This window comes from Cryptomeria japonica, chromosome 5, assembly GCF_030272615.1.
Source record: "Cryptomeria japonica chromosome 5, Sugi_1.0, whole genome shotgun sequence".
Lineage (NCBI taxonomy): Eukaryota > Viridiplantae > Streptophyta > Pinopsida > Cupressales > Cupressaceae > Cryptomeria > Cryptomeria japonica.
Window position 1 is genome coordinate 480,771,215 of NC_081409.1, and position 16,858 is coordinate 480,788,072.

The following is a 16,858-nucleotide window of genomic DNA, read 5'->3' on the forward strand; positions in this document are numbered from 1 at the left end:
TCTTACTAAACCTCCATTGTATTCTTGAAAGTTCAAGAATTTACCTTTGTCTCTAGTCATATCATGTGAGCATCCCGAGTCAATAATCCATTCATCCTTTGATTCAACTTTAGCTGCTAGGTCTTGTTCTACCGGTTGAGCAATAGGTGCTGGTTGATCTTCTTTATAGCAACAAAAACCCATCCATTGTCTGTTGGATCCTCATCAGAATCATCAGTCACACCTTCATCAGCAATGTAACAAGATTTATCTTTGATTTTCTTAAATTTGTATCTCTGATATTTAGGATTAGGCTTGTATGTTCTTCTAGCTTCTTCTCTTAGTCTAGCATGTCTATCAGGGCATCTTGAAGCCATATGACCAATCTTATTGCAATTAAAACATTTAAAGGGTGCTTTACCTTCATACTTACTTCCAATTGGACCTTTTGGCATTTTTCTTGCAAATAGTGCTTCAAGTTCTTCAAGCTCTTCATTCTCCTTCCTGGTTTCTTCAAGTTCTCTTGAATAAAAGGCTCTCTAGTTTGATTTGTCAAAAGATGGAGCAGATGATGTTGATGCTTTGAAGGCCAAATCAGTCTTAATAGTAGCAACAAGACCAAATTCCTCAATTTCAAAAGCTGAAAGTTTTCCAATCAATGTATCCCTGGTTACTGATGTATTAGGCATTATTCTCAACTCATTTATAGTAGTAACCTTCATTTTATATGCTGGTGGCAAACCTCTTAAGATTTTTGAAACAATCTCATCCTCACTCAAGGTTCCTCCACAACATTTGATACCCAAAACAATTTCATTTACTCTTTCCATAAAAGCAGAAATCCTTTCATCTTCTTCCATTTTCAGATGTTCATACCTGACTCAGAAGCTTTCAAGTTTTGCAATTTTGACTGTGGAATCTTCTTCATTCAGTGTTTCCAAATGATCCCAAATAGCTTTAGCAGTAGACCTATCTAATAATCCCATGATTTGTTGATCTGATAATGCGCTCAGGAGTACTTCTCTTGCTTTGTAATCATTTTCTTCATCTTTGGCTAGGGTATTTGGAGCAGTCTGACCAGCTACAGTAGTAGTGTAACCATTCTTAGTAACTTCCTAGATGTCTTTACCGCATATCCCATAGTTGGTTCCATCAAGTTTAGGACTGTCCTTCCTGAAATAATTAGTAGACATTGGATCTCCTCAAGTTGTTAGACTTCTGCAAAAAGAGGACTAGGCTCTGATACCAATTGTTAGGTCCCAGAGACAACTGAGAGGGGGGGGTGAATCAGTTATCTAATAAATTCAAACCAAAAATGTATTAACCAACTTAATGCTTAATACTGGTGAATCAGTTAATTATACCGGTAGACAGTGTTAGCGGCAAATTGCTATACTAGTAGGAATTAATGCATGAAACATAAAGACAAAGTCATCCACAACACATGACACCAATATTTGTACGTGGAAACCCTATAAGGGGGAAAACCACAATGGGAAACCTTACCCACATGCAAAAAGGCCAACAGCCTAGAGCTCACTGCTCAATCACAAATGGGAGTCACACTGACTACAGTTGGATGGTTAAATCCAATAAGAATGTACTGCACAAAATCGCATCTTCATATGCTAGATTCAGTACCGGTGTAATGCTGATATGCTTCTACAAAAACCTAACTTCACCTTCAAATGATGTCTTCAAGTATGCCTCTGCTTTATCTCGCATATACCTTCACTTAAATCTTTTTCACATTCCACACTTGATCTTACAAATAAGATCTTACATTTATACCATACCCTAAGACCAATTTTAGTAGGTCAGCTCTACAAGATATTACAATAAAACATTTACAAATAATATAACATCTGATGCAATAACCAATTAAACATGTTGGCTTAATGCATTTACAACAATAATAAATCATCTCCATTGCGTGCCATGCTGATCTGGAAAAGATAAACCTGCCGGTGTAACCCTAGATAACCTAGACCTATTTGCTAGTAAAAGAAAATGTGCAAATATGAATATACCAATGATTATTACTTCAAAATAAAGTGTCCACATGATGTCTTCGACATTACCAAGTGTCTTCCATGTCATTCTAGGTATCGGTGAACATTATATCCTGCCGGTTAACCATATACCAGTAACTATTGCATAGATTACTGCTTGCTGGTGAATGTTGCTAGATCTCCAAAGTAGGTGTATTCGGTAGGTGTTGACATCAATGACAAAACCATATCAAAATACCAACACTGTCTAGTCATTTGTCATATGAGATTAATCTTTAGTCCTATGGCTCAGTAGGAATCGTTGTACAAGCCTGTGCTTTTTCATATGAAAATCCTAGTTTGTCGTATGGTCTTGTATGTTTTGTCATTTGGGGTTGTATAGTTTGTCGTATGAATCTCTGTATTTGGCAATCCAGAGCTGTGTATTGCATGCATTTTTCAGATCTGTCATTTTTTCTTGATTAATTTACAGTGATCATAAACACTGGTTATCTATCGCTCTGTGCTTAGATTGTCTCCTTTGCTTGCTTGGTCAAGTTGTCATCCGTCGAAATCAAACTTTAGAACATAAACACCTTAAGATTTTAAAGTAGTTACATTCAACAAGTTCAAGATCTAAACATCTCAAAGTGCATTATCACCCTCTTTGGTAAACTGATCACTCAAACATAGTTTCTCATCAGGATCTATCATCCTCTATCATGAAAATCAAATTTTTGGTCAGAATAATCTTGTCCCACGTCATAGGATATATCATTCCTACTAGACTTGGTTTTTATCAGATCATCATCATTGCACTCCTAACCCAAAGATCGAAAAACTTGCAAACTTTTAAACACTTGAATCATCTTTTTCATGTCATATCGCACTATCACATTTACATTAATAGTTGATCGCTAATAAAAACAACTTTTGGACAATCGAATTCTAGCACAATATCTAACACACGTGTATGCCTGTTCTAACGAGAGCTCAGACATGAAAAATCACAGAGATGGAAATCGAAACATTGGAAATAACAGAAGAGAATAGAACCATGGAACATTAAGATGAAATACAAGTTGAAGGATACATAATAGAACAAAATATCAGAGACATCAAAAAAGATCCTTAATTCGATAAATTTATGCAAAAATTATTGGAAGGGGAAAAAGAAAAATATTTTCTAATGTTAGCAAAATCCGGTGCTACATTCCCCCAAGATTTTGATGTGAAAAAATTGACACAAAATAAAAGTGACCCTCCCCCTAATAACGAACAATATGAGGATATCTTTGGTCTCCAAATGAATGACATGTCAATTCCCAGTAATACTAGAACCAATGAAGAAACTTATATACCCAAAAGAGATGAAGTAGAAATTCTAAATAATGTTCATTCCAATGAAGATACAAGAAGGACTAGAGATGACACAAGAAGAGATCGAGATCCTCCTAGAATACAAAATCATGGTTATGTAAGAACAAATCATGTTGATAATCCTATCACAACTCTCACACAACAAATACAAACACTACAAACAGAAATTCAAGATATGCAGAGAGGAAATGTTAGAAGATACTCACTTCAAGAAATTTGTCCTTATCCATTTGAAAGAAATCTAAACATGATACCATTTCCTGTAGGTTTTGAAACTCTTAGATACAAAAATATCATGGAAGCACTGATGCTCAAGATCATATATGATAATTTTTCACAATGAGTATGGATTTTGCACATGAGGATACCTACTTGATGAGATTATTTCTGAAAAGCTTAACTGGACTAGCTATGGAATGGTTCTCCAAACTTCCACCTGGAATCAGATCATTCTCAGAGTTGGTGGATAAGTTTGTTTCACAATACTCTTACAACATACAACATGAAATAACAATGCTAGACCTATGTAATGCCAAATACAAAAGTGGAGAACCTTTCATGACATTCTTACAACAATGGAGATGGTTAGCTTCGCGATATCCTTGTATAGTGCGAAAGTATGAAAAAATGGACATATTCATTGACAACTTAAATGATCAAATGAGTTATTATTTAAAAATGCAAGGAAATAAAAGTTTCAGAAAAATGATTGATAATGGAATCAGAATGGAGGAAGCCATGATAAAGAAAGGTGAGTTGAAAATATACAAAGAAGGAGTCCATCCTCCTAACAACACCAATAACAACAACCACAATGATAAGCCAAAGTTTTGGAATAGAAATCAAAATGTTGTCAATGATGGAATAGTGGATAACAACAATGTGAAACCAAAGCAACCAGTTTTTAATTTATCCACTCACTCAGCAACGACTCAGCAAAACAACCATCACCAAAAATAAACTATTAAAAATTTATTTCGAAGGCAATTTACAAACATTGGCGAACCCCTTGGGTCAGCACTAAAGACACTTCTCACAAACAAATTGATCACTTTGCCAGAAGAAAGGAACTACGAACCTAAAATAAAACCACCTTGGTGGAATGATAACCATTATTGTGATTTCCATCGAAACAAGGGACATCACACAGATAATTGTCAGCGGTTGAAACATGTCATCCAAGATTTGATTGATAATGGAGTAATAACTATGGATGGACATACAACAAATGAATCTCATACATCTTTTAAAACTCCACTTCCAAAATATGAGAAAGGTGAATCATCAGCAACAAACAATGGTAAAGGTAAAGAGAAGGTAAACTACGCTCATACATATGACAATGTGGTAAATGTGATTGTAGTTAAAGAAAAACAAAATCAAGAACATGCTCATGCTATCACAAGAAGAAAAGCCAAAGTTGTTTTGTTGGGTCCTACAACAAACATGTCATCCACTATGAAACAATACAATCTAGTGGAGCAATTATAGAAAACACCCACATAAATATGCATCTTAAAACTTTTAAAGTTATCACCTGCAGACAAAGAAATTCTTGAACGAGCATTAGTAGATACAACAATTTCCAAAGATATTGATATCAATCAATTCCAAACCATGGTGGGACACCTCACAACCCCTCACTGCTTATCATTCACTGAAGAAGATGAAATGTCCTTGCAACATCCCCATAATGCTCCCTTGCATATCGAAGTCATCATTTATAAGACGTGAGTTAAACGTGTCCTAGTAGATGGAGGAGCTGGCTTAAACATCTACTCTTTGAGTCTTGTTTGTGCTCTAGGTTATTCAGAAGATGCAATTGATCCCCAGAAAAAGATCACCATTAAAGCCTATGATGAAGAAGAACATTCCTCTAAAGGAATAGTGATGTTACCCATCAGAGTGGGACCTTTGTAGAAAGACACAACATGCCAAGTTCTAGATTTAGATTTATCATACAACATACTCTTGGGAAGACCTTGGATACATGACATACAAGCTATTCCATCAACATACCATCAATTCTTAAAGTTTCCCTATAGTGGGTAGGAAATCACGATCTCAATAGATTCAAATCCATTTCAATATTGTAGTAATCTTAAACCAATTCAAGAAGTCATTGTTCCTCATAATAGGGAGGCATCATCTTTGAACACACATTCCAAGGAACAATCATTTGCCTTTATCTTGTCAAGTATGGAAAAACAAATGCAGCTAAGAGATCGAGGGAACCAAGAATATTCAATATCACAATTACCACTTTCTCCTAAATCCTTTGGAAAACCATCAAACTCTAAACAACAACCAGTTGTAAAACATCTTCCAATATTTGATGGAGCATTTGTTAGTGTTGGAACCTTATCAAAGGAAATAGAAGACAAAGATGTGCTACAATGGCTATACAAGGATGAAGAGTTTTAACAAAAGATCAACAATGTCCACATACCTATAGAAAAGTATGGAAAAGGATTTAACATTCTCAGAAAAATGGGATACACTGGAATAGGTCCTATAGGAAAAAGAAAAGAAGGTATCTCAGAACCTATCCAACCTTACACTCAACAGAATACAGTCAAAATAGGCTTAGGGTATGGACAAGTTACTTTACCAGAAGACACATCTTTTAGTCAACAATAGGAGGAATATGAAAATAGACAAGAAAAATTGGAAATTGAAAGAGAATAAACATTAGCTAAGCAACAAACACCAGCAAACATGAAATGGGAAAAGAATCAAGCTTCAAATCAACAAGAGAAACAAACTAAAAGCACCTCTTGAGCAGCATTAAATCTTAATCAGAACAAGAAATAAGCTAATATAAGTCAAGGAGAGCTCATAGAAAAGTTGATAGAACTCAATATTAGTCCTGAAGAGGTTGAATATGAAAGAAGAAAGGATATAACAAGAAAAGTTGAAGAAATAAATCAAATACTATATGAACAAATCTGTAGATTGTAGGATGCAAGTGATAAAAATTTTAATGAATGGGAATGGGATTCCTATCAATTTGAAGAATCAACTGAAGAAAATTCCTTTGAAGGAGATGTAGGAGTTGATGTAGTTCACACATATGCAGGACAAACATCAGGAACTAGTTCACTTGAATTAGAATCACATTCAGTTGACTTGGACTTAACCGAGTATGATCATGAGTTTCTTATGCGAGGTCATTCTAATGAGAGTACCATTCTAGATATCGATATACATATTGAAAACTTTGATACATCTATCATTTCCCTCGATACCCTTGAAACATCCCAACCTGAAGACCTCTTACCTCTAATCCACCCTAAGCTTATTGATTGGGAAAATGAAGGACATACCACCATTGATACCTTTCCAAATGACCATGCCATATTTGTATATCTTAATGCAATTGAACCTATAACAACTCTCACCAGGAATTTCAGCAACGCATCTTCCAGTCAAGTAGGTGCCAAATCTCCTAGTCGCAAGGAAAATAAAGAAAAGAATATCAAGTCTAATGCTGAAAACTATTTCTTGGCAACATTAGATCAGGAAAAAGTAAAAAGAAAAGACAAATCTAACGGTGAAAACCTCCTCGAGGCACTAGAAGATGGGAGATTTGACACTTTACCTGAGCATTATCAAGAAAGGTCATCCATTTTGATCGAACCAACATAGGCATTTAACATTGGCACAATAGAGCAACCAAAGATTCTTCATCCAACAACTTCTTTGTCTGAGCAAGAAATGCAACAATATGTGGAATTCTTCAAACAATGACAAATCAATTTCACCTGGTCATATGCAGACATGCCAGGGTTAAATCCAAAGCTTATTATGCACCACTTAAATGTTAGTCCAGGAGCCAAACTAGTCAAACAAAAGTTAAGGAAAATGCATTTTCATATTGCCCTCCTGGTCAAAGAAGAACTAAAAAAATTATTATATGTTGGATTCATCAAACCTGTAGCTTATCCTCAATGGGTATCCAACATAGTTCCTATTTCAAAACTAGATAAAAGTATCAGAATATGCACATACTTCAGAGATCTTAATAACACATGTCCAAAGGATGATTTTCCTTTGCCTAACATCTATATCATTGTAGATTTAACTGCTAGACACTCTATGTTTTCTTTAATAGGTGGTTTCTCTGGATACAATCAAATCAAAATAGCACCTGAAGATCAAGAAAAGATAGCTTTCATATGTCCATGGGGTACTTTATGATGGAATGTCATGACTTTTGGACTAAAGAACACCGGTGCTACATATCAGAGCGCTATGACAACTATATTTCATGACATGATGCATACATTCATGGAAGACTATGTGGATGACATATTGGCTAAATCATACAATATAGAAGAACATATAGGGATACTGGAAAAAAAATTTGATCGGTTAGAACAATACAAGCTACGGCTAAACCCTATGAAATGTGCCTTTGGTATTACTTCAAGCAAGCTATTGGGATATATTGTTTTAGCTAGAGGTATTGAAGGATCCAACTAAGGTTAAAACAATCATGGAAATGGCATCTCCCAAGAATATAAGTCAACTCGGATCACTCCAAGGAAGACTCCAATCAATCAGAAGATTTGTTGCTCAACTAGAAGATAAATGTCACCCATTTACTCATCTATTGCACAAAAATTTTCATTTCAAGTGGGACCATCAATGTGAGGATGCATTAAACAAGATCAAGGCATATCTTATGCAACCACACATCCTAATGTTACCAATTCTAGGAAAACCAATGTTACTTTATGTATCAACCATCGAAGCATCATTAGGAATTTTGCTTGCATAGCAGAATAATGAAGGAAAAGAATGAGCTATCTACTACATCAGTAAAACACTAGTAGGATACGAGATCAACTATTCACCAATAGAAAAAGCATGCTTGGTTGTAGTTTTTGCTTCTCAAAAATTATGACACTATCTACTATCTCACTCCATCAAGTTGATTGCTAAAATCGATCCTCTGAAATATTTACTCAGCAAGTCAACATTAATAGGACGACTAGAAAAATGGATCATGATTCTAAGCGAGTTTGATATTGAGTATGTTGATAGAAAAGATATAAAAGGACAAGTCATTGCAGACCAACTAGCAGAGGCACCACTTCAATATGATCATCCTTTATAGGTTGAGTTTCCCGATGTTGATATCCTAACAGTCACCACCAAAACATGGAAATTATACTTTGATGGTTCATACAATCCCACCACAAGGTCATACAATCCCAAAAGCATATAAATTAAGCTTTTCATGCACCAACAACACAACAGAGTATGAAGCTTTGGTAACAAGTATCAAAATAACTATAGAATGGAACATTACACAACTTCAAGTCTTTGGATACCCTCAGCTCGTCATTAATCAAATCAATGATTACCAAACAAAGGACAAAAAATTAATGCCTTATAAAAAGATGGTTGATGATATCAAGAAATACTTTGTAGAAATAACTTTCCAGCAGATTCCAAGAAATGAAAACAAAGCAACAGATGCCATGGCTTCACTTGCTTCTCTCCTTCAGACACAGGAAAATCAACAACATTATGAATTCCTAGTGGAAGAGTTGTTTTACCCTGCTCATAATTGTCCTGATTCCCAAACTATATTTCACCTTGTGGGGCATGATTCATCCCGCTATGGCCAAACTTACACATACCTGAAAGATAACACCTTACCTCCCGACTTATCGAAAAATCAAAAGAGAAGCTTTATTCGCCAATCCTCCCATTATACTCTTGTCATGGATACCCTGTTTAAACAAGGTCTAGACGGTACTCTTTTAAGATGTCTCAAACAAGAAGAATTTGAGAAGGCCTTACATGAAGTCCATAATGGCATTTGTGGCATTCATTCAAGTGGTCTTACCCTTTCAAAAAAACTCATACGCTTGGGCTATTATTGGCGGACTATGGAATGAGATTCTTTTCAGATAGCTAGAACATGCAAACAATGTTAGATATATGGGAATTTGATTCATGCACCAGCACAAGAACTTCATGCTTTAGCAACATCTTTGCCTTTTTATCAATGGGGTCTTGATCTAGTAGGAAAGATAAATCCTTCTTCATCTAATGGTCACAAATGCATCCTTGTAGCAACAGAATATTTCACAAAATGGATTGAGGCAGCACCTCTCACAGACATCACAAGAAAACAAATTGTTGCATTTATCTTGAATTACATCATCTGTCGCTATGGAATACCAATGACCATTATCACTGATAATGGGTGACCATTCAAGAATCAGGATGTACAAGAGCTATGTGAGAAATTTAAGATCCAACACAGATTCTCCACACCCTACTATCCACAGGGAAATGGGCAAGCAAAAGCATCAAACAAAACTATTTTGAAAATCCTCAAAAATATAGTGAACGATGCTGGAAGAGATTGGAATATTCAATTAAACCCTGCTCTATGGGCCTACCATACTAGTATCTGCACACCAACAGGTGCCATACCTTTCTCTCTTGTTTATGGATCAGAAGCAATACTACCAATATAAGTAGAGATACCTTCTCTATGAGTATCATTAAAAGGTATCATCCCAGATGAAGAACAATGAGTATCTAGATTAAAAGAGTTAGAATTGATCCATGAATGAGTACAAAATGCCTTTGATCATTTAAAGGTATATCAACAAAGAATGTGTCAGAGTTATAATCACAGGGTCAAACCACGAGCCTTTCAAGTTGGGGAACTAGTACTAAAATAAAATCCACACAATGAGGAAGATCGAAAAAAGAAAGGAAAGTTTGAACCAAACTGGTTAGGTTCGTTTGTGGTCACAATAGTATCTAGATTAGAAGCATATTAGCTATCAACACGGGATGGAGATCAGCTCGATGAACCTATCAATAGCATGCATCTAGAGAAATTCTATGTCTAAAAAAGAAGAAAAATAAAAAAAAGTGAAAAAGCCGAAAAATAAAAAACAATGAAAAAGAAAAAAAATCAAAAAACAGTGAAAAAGTAGAAAATCCAAACAAAAAATCAAATATGAGAAAAAGTGCAATAAAAACAGACGGTGAAAACCTGGCAAATAGACGCTATCTGTCTGCTAGCTCTTCCATCTATTAGTTCATGCATCTTTCCACTTGCATTCATTTTCCATCAGTATTGTTCATTATCCATCATAACGCCTTTGTACATATGCAGGCATCTCAGCTAATATCTCACCATGGTTTAGATCATTGAGTATATCATAAATGACTTTGTTTCTAGGCTTGGGGAAAAATCCTGCACTTAGCTGGGGGCAAAACTTCTTGATCATTTTGAGCTTAATCAAATAGGTAGAACAATAGTTAGACAACTTTTAACAAGAAAAAACTAAGACACATCCAACGTTGAACATGAGATCAAATTATCAACCATCAAACTATCACAAAGTCAATCTAAATGCATGGATGATATCTTTTGAATAATGATTTTAACATGATTGTTCAACTTTTCTATATTGATTTTTGCTATCATGATTTCTGAGTGACTCCAAGATTTTTTTGACTAGAGGAAAAAGGAAGGAACATGATATTTTTCTTGTCTGCTATCTGAAAATTAATCATTAATATGTGCAAATTTGTCTCAGGACATGATCATCAGAGTATCATCAAAGGCATTTTCGATTTGCATATTGAAATTATTAATACTGCATGTTTTATGCAAGCAACACTTAGGTCATCTTGGCTCAATTATACCTCGATGCTTGTGCTAACTTGGTATATCAAAATCCAAGAAAGAAGTGCTCAAGTCATCATGGTTGAATTATACCATTGATGTTTGCACATTTCAAAAGCTCAATAATGAAAAAAATACAATAATCCAGTGACTGGTCTGATCATAGCTTTGCATTAACATTTTCATTTAAGCTTGCATTTCATTCTTGCATGGGATCCCGCATGCTCATTTTATTCAAGGTTAAATCTATCACAAGAATCATCAAGGTATCATCACAAGTATACACAATCAAACTAATGACTCATATCTCTCCAAATATTATCGATCTAGCAAAATATTATGCTACCCTCTCAACAGAATTAACATCAGCATATCCGAATCTTCCTACAACTTGATATCAACAAACTGTCAGTTCTTTATCTAATAAATCTTATCAATTCTATCAATCAAACCTAATCAATTCTATCATGTCTTATACAGGATGTATCTTTCCTGAAACCAGATGTTATGATCATGTCTTATACAAGATATATCATTCCTGAAACCAGACGCTTCGATCATCTTTGTCTTATACAGGAGGTATCATTCCTGAAACCAGACTGAATCTCGATCTAACCAATCATTTTTTATCAATAATCAAGAACCACATCACCATGATTGTAGAACTCACATTATCATCAACCACAGTTGCAAAAATCAAATCATTTCTAATTGAGAAATCAATTTCGCAAAGATCCAAAAACTCCAAAGATCAATTATCTCAATTGATCTCCCAAGGGGGCATCATCCTATTGCAATTTAATAACCAAGAGTTGGGGCATTCTATCAAATCAATATCATCATCAAAATGAGATTATTCTTTGAATCAACGCATCATCACACTTGACTTCAAAGAGGGGCAAAATGTATACACCTAAAAATGGTTTGAAGATAATTAATTGAATAAGCAATTATTTAATTAATCCCTCTCCCCAATTTAATTGAATTCATCAGGAATCTGATTAAATTCTCCATTTTCATCTACTTATTAATAAATATAAGGATTTATTTAATAAGTTCATTTCAATAGTTCTCTTTGATTAATTAATTCAAATTAATTAATTCTTCCCCATCAAAATCATTTCTTCTAATCCCTAATTAATTAAAACAAATCAATTTATGAGTTGTTGAGAATTAATTAGTCTTTTCCTATTATTTGAATTTCTAAATTCAAATTATCCACATGTCTCCTAACTTCTAACCACCTAACCTAACCACTTCTAAACCTAACCCATTCCATCTAACCCTGGGTTTAATTAAACCTACCTTATCTTGCACATACTCTCCCCTTGAGACACATGGAATTCTTGGGTCACATGTCCCCTCTCTTGGAAGCCTCTTGACACTTGTCACCATAGAGATGACAAATGTTCCCTTTCATCCAACCTCTCTTGGAAGCTTCTTGACACTTGTCACCATAGAGATGGAAAATGTTCCCTTTCATCCAACCTCTTTTCCAACCTCCAATTTCACCATTGATATCTTCAGACTCAATCTTGACCATTGATTCCTGCCACCTCACCCCTGGCCTTGGAAATCCTATAAATAGACCCCATTTTTGGATCAATAATGATCCCATCTCATTTGCATCTTATGCATTGTTACTATAGGCATAATATCTCTTAGCATATCATTTGAGAATTGTTACCATAGGCAATTGCATTCTTAGATCTAGCTTATTTTCTAGCATAATTGTTGAATCATGTAGCTTAATCATTCTCTTTTCTAGCTTAAATGCATCTTTATCATCTTAAATCCTCCATGTAGGTGTAGTCAAGTCACTGGAATTTTCTTATCCAGATCTGAGAGCATATATACACTCGCATTTATTAGGAGGTGATAGATCGATTAGCCATGGTTTTATCTTTATTTGTTTTAAATTTGCTAACCAGCCTTGTAATGATCTATTGAGTGTTTTGTGTTGCAGCTGTAGGTATACACTTCACAGGCATGACAAGTGCCTTTTTGAATTCCTGAAAGGCCCTCTCACACTTTTATGTCCACTCAAATTTATTTCCCTTTCACTAAAGAGATGTGATATGGTGTGCAACCCTAGAGAACCCCTTTAACAAAGCGTCTATAATACCCTACTAAGCCCATGAAACTCCTGACCTCTGTCACACTAGTTGGCGCTAGCCAATCCATGATAGATATAATCTTTGATGGGTCAACTGAGATCCCACATCCTAATATGACATGTCCCAAATATCAGACCTCTGTACAGAAGAAGGCACACTTGGACAAGCTTCCATACAACTAATTCTCTCTCAAAAATTACAATACCTGACGTAAGTTCTCTTCATGCTCTTCCTCTTTCCGAGAATATACCAATATATCATTGATGAACACAACCATGAATCTATCTAGAAAGGTGTAGAATACACCATTCATGAAACTCATAAATATTGTTGGATCATTAGTAAGGCCAAAAGGTGCCATTGTGAACTCATAGTGGCCATACCTAGTTCAGAAGGTGGTTTTGTGAATATCACTTTCCACTATTCTCAACTGATGATACCCTGACTTCATATCTATCTTTGAAAACACTTTGGCACCCTGTAACTGATCAAATAAATCATCAATTATGGGCAATGGATACTAATTCTTAATGGCAACTTTGTTTAACTGTTGGTAGTCCATACATAATCATAGGGATCCATCCTTCTTCTTTATGAAGATGACTGGTGTGCCCCAAGGGGAGACGCTATAATGAATGTGCCCTTTCTCTAAAAGTTCCTCAAGCTGAATCTTGAGCTTATTAAGCGAGCATTTGTGGTCATTCTATAAGGTGCTCTCTAAATTGGCTCAGCTCCTAGTACAAGATCTATATGAAAATCAATCTCTCTACGAGATGGCATACCAGGTAGCTCAGAAGGAAACATGTCTGTAAATCCCTTAAGAATAGGATGATCATCAAGTGAGGGTTCCTTCTCATCCTCTTCTTCTCTATCACTAATGGTGATGGCAAATAACTGACATCCCTTTCGCATGCTCCTCTTAAGATGCATAGCAAAGATCATACGAAGTGATATGGGTCTCTGAACTCATGAAATCACTGTGGAAGTACCATGATCATCCATACACTCGATCTTTTTCTATCGATAATCCATCTTGGCTCTATGGGAATATAGACAATCCATGACAAGAAAAATGCCATAAGAAACTAGTGGTCTAACTCAAAGGTCTTCTATGGTGGTCATATTCCCAATCTGAAGCCGACAATCCTTAACCATTGATTCAACTAATACTCTAGCTCCTGAAGCTAGCTCAACTTCCCAACTAACATCTTGCCTAGGTGCCACTAGCCCGCAATGCTCCATAACTAGTGGAGAAATAAAAGAATTTGTAGCTCCTAAATCAAATAGGATAGTAACACTACTACCTCTGATCATACATGTGGCGTTATTCTCAGCTTGGCAGTTGTCAACCACTTTGAAAACTCTATGAGACTTACCCATGTCCCCAACTATAGGTTCTGAACCTGTCATGCACTGACTACCTGCCATATGTCCTTGTGGGAACTCTCTTGCCATGTGTACCATGTCTCCACAAGTAAAGAAAGTGCCACATGTTTGATTCTGAACACCCTGTGGCCTAGAATATGGTTGTCCTCCTGTCCTACTAGATCCACTATAACCACCTCTAGTGGACTGCTGAGTCCGAGACGGAGGTGTGTATGGAACCTATGGTCATTGGTCATGTCTAGGACCCTGTGTCTGCCAATATTTGGGCTTAAAGCCATGTTGTCCTTGTCGAGGCCTTTGCCTTTGATTCTGCTCAGACTATTGTTGAGGGTGAGGGGGTTTGTAGAACCCTGAAGAATGTCCATGATTGCCCTTCCAATGGGGTTTCTACAACCTGAATGACTGTGGTGTAGAACTTTGGTTCTAAAATTGATCTCGTGTATCCTATGGTTTACCCTAAATCTCCTTTTCTAATAGGGCCTTCTCCACGGCAACCCGAAGGCTTCCTAGAGTTGCCATGCGAATGGGTCCTACTATCCCAACATTCAGTCCTCTGATAAAACAAATGGCTAACAATTTCTCATCCTTCATGTAATTCACATAAGGTAGGAGCTCAAAGAACTTTCTCTCATACGATGACATTGTGAGTCCCTTCTGCTGAAGGTCATTAAACTCATCAATCTGGCACTGCCTAAAGTGTTCTGACAAGTATCTATCCCTAAACCTCTTCAAGAAGGTACCCCAAGTGATGGTGTCAACAACTATATCATTCTTATATTCCTCTTGCCTCCACCATGTGGAAGCTGACCCTCTTAGAAGATGAATAACAAATTTTTCTTTCAAATTTCTCTCATAAGGATGCAATCTGAAGCACCTTTCTAAGATCAAAAGCCATGACTCATCTTCTACCCCATCGGTAGATCCTGCAAATGAAGGTGGCTATAGCCATAGAAGCTCTTTGATCTAATCTCCTAGATCACAGGGTGCTCTCTATAATCACTAGTGCTATAACTGGTGGTGGCTCTAGTTGGTGAACTGACTCGAGCTTGTGCTCAACCTGTCCCTCTACTTGGCTAGGCGGTGGGCTCCTACTCCATTCCCTAGTTGTTGATCTATGACTCTCTGAAACCTGTTGTTCTACCCAGTGACCCACTGAAGGTAGTCTATCCTGTTCTATCCCTATCAGGATCTGCAGTCAATTCAAAATGTCTTAGTTTGGGTAAATAGGTTGTTTGGGAGGAGCTTCCCGATTCCCTTCAGGAATTGACTTTTCCTATCCAACCTCTTCGCGTGCCATGCGAGCACGTCTAGGACCCCTTTCACGTCTATGAGCTTGTCATGTAGTCAGAGGCGTCCTACATGACCAATAAAATAAATAAATAATTAAAAATAAAATAATAATTTAAGAGAAACTTAATAGAGAAAGGTTACTAGTGTTGGAAACCTTGCTCTGGTACCAAAATGTGATGCCCAAACTTTTGGACAAAAATGCAACAACAATTTTTTTTAAATGACGCTAAATTACTTGTGATCTACCTACAATTAGAGGTGATAGCTCACATAGTTTCACTAAAAAGACATCCTAAGAGTCAATTTTAATTGGGTCTCTATTGGGAGTGATAAAATATTATTCCAAGTGTTGAAAACCATTTAATTTTCTTTAAATATAATTCCCAATAAATTATATTTTTTCAAATTTCCTTTTTGTTTACTAAAAATTTTCATTGTTAATTAAAGTTGAATAAAATATTCCTACAAAGTCAACACAACTTTATTATTAATTAATTCGTCCAATTTCACTCTTCAATTTTAACTATATTTAGTGCTAATATTTTTTCCTTATATTATTTAAATAATTCCATAATCCATTAAATAAATATTATTAAAAATTAATTGTATTAATATTAATTAATTGAACAAATGTATTTATAGATCCAAATGCCATTATAGTATTTAAGTCATTAATAATGTTTCTTATTTGGACTAAAATAAATTCATTGATCAAAAGCCCATTAGCTTCTTAAATTACATTAAGCCACTTTCAATACTCTTAATTGTATTTAAAATGACCAATATAATCTCTTTTTAACATTAATTCATTATTCCCTCTCAACACAAAATATCCCTTTTAAAATATATACCTTCGTATATTAACACAATAAGATATTATAAAATTGCTTTATTTGAAATGGGGTTTTCCCCCATATAACTTTATTTTAAAATATAAAACCCCTTTTTAATATTCTATTCATTATGAGTTAACCCTATTTAGGGTTTCTCTATTTTTTTTTATGGAGAATACAACATAACTATATTCTTCTATTTTCTTTTAACAA